The sequence below is a fragment of the Primulina huaijiensis genome, unplaced genomic scaffold (assembly GCF_012295235.1).
Source record: "Primulina huaijiensis isolate GDHJ02 unplaced genomic scaffold, ASM1229523v2 scaffold206968, whole genome shotgun sequence".
NCBI classification, from domain to species: domain Eukaryota; kingdom Viridiplantae; phylum Streptophyta; class Magnoliopsida; order Lamiales; family Gesneriaceae; genus Primulina; species Primulina huaijiensis.
The window spans coordinates 1,059-2,196 of NW_027354678.1; the positions used below are offsets into that span (position 1 = coordinate 1,059).

The following is a 1,138-nucleotide window of genomic DNA, read 5'->3' on the forward strand; positions in this document are numbered from 1 at the left end:
AGTTGGTTTTCAAATTTCAATTTGAATTATTGCGATTTTAATTTTAATATTATCGTTACGAGATAAAACTAGTAGAGCGTTTAATCCCGTCAAACACAAGTACTCAAAATTGGAAATTTATAATTTTTAAAATTTTGGTGTATACAAATTTAATTTTATACTGAAACTTCTATGTTTCTTGAAAAATATTTCAAAATTTTAATATTTTTTTTGTTCTGTGAGAATGCTAATTTAAATATGCATTTTGTAAGTTAGTTACCTATCTGATAATATTTAATTTATTTATGTAATGCACAATAAATAATAGTTAGATTATAAGGACAAAACTTGTTTTTCATTAATTACAGGTTAGAAAAGAGCTGAACGGCCTAACACGTTTTGACTTTGGGAACAAGTATAGAATATTGATGTATTCATGACTTGGAATTAGTTTTTTTATTCAGATTTCTTCCGGTACAATTAAGCATACTGAATTTTTCTAGCAAATAATTCCTAGATGATCTAGAAATTTGAATATTTTACTTTGTAATTACCTTACTTTAAAGAAATTACAGCTGATTTCTTGTTAATTTTTGTATATATAAGTCAACTCTCATAACTTTGATTCATAACATGCATGCATGATAATTTGTTACGTTTTGATTCACAAAACTTATAATTTGAATAAACAGAATGTTTGCATCAACACAAATGAAGAAAAGAAAAATCATCGAACCGATTCGAGAAAGAAAGAAAGAAACAATCAAACAAACAAATTAATCACACATTAATAGTACTCCATTTGATGCTTAAACTCGTCTCCGAATTGAAGAACTGCCATGAATGGCAGCTATGTAAAAGAGTTGAGTAGCTGACAGGATTATCATGAAAGCTTCCATTGTTCTCTGTACGTAAAACAAAATGATTTCATTATATATTTGTCGGAAAATCAAATATATCTTCTGAAATTACTCACCAGACGGGCATTTCGATTATGTAGTTCAATCTCCTTGCAGGCAAAACTGACCCAAAAAAAGTACAAGCACTACTGTTAGTCGTCAGCTGAAACTAAAACATGCATTAGAAATATAATAGAAAATGGATTTTAATTATATTACCCCATGGCTAGGAGTGTAAGAGTCCAGGCAATGCTGGCAGC

At 28.6% G+C, this 1,138-nt stretch overlaps 1 long non-coding RNA gene across 1 annotated transcript; it reads right to left on the reverse strand.

The window, feature by feature from the left end:
- Positions 1–792: 792 nt before the first annotated feature.
- On the reverse strand, positions 793–1,138 carry LOC140966527 (uncharacterized). The gene is made up of 3 exons (XR_012173387.1): positions 1,098–1,138; positions 956–1,001; positions 793–884 (listed from the first exon to the last, which is right to left on the reverse strand). It is a non-coding gene; the product is annotated as an uncharacterized lncRNA (long non-coding RNA).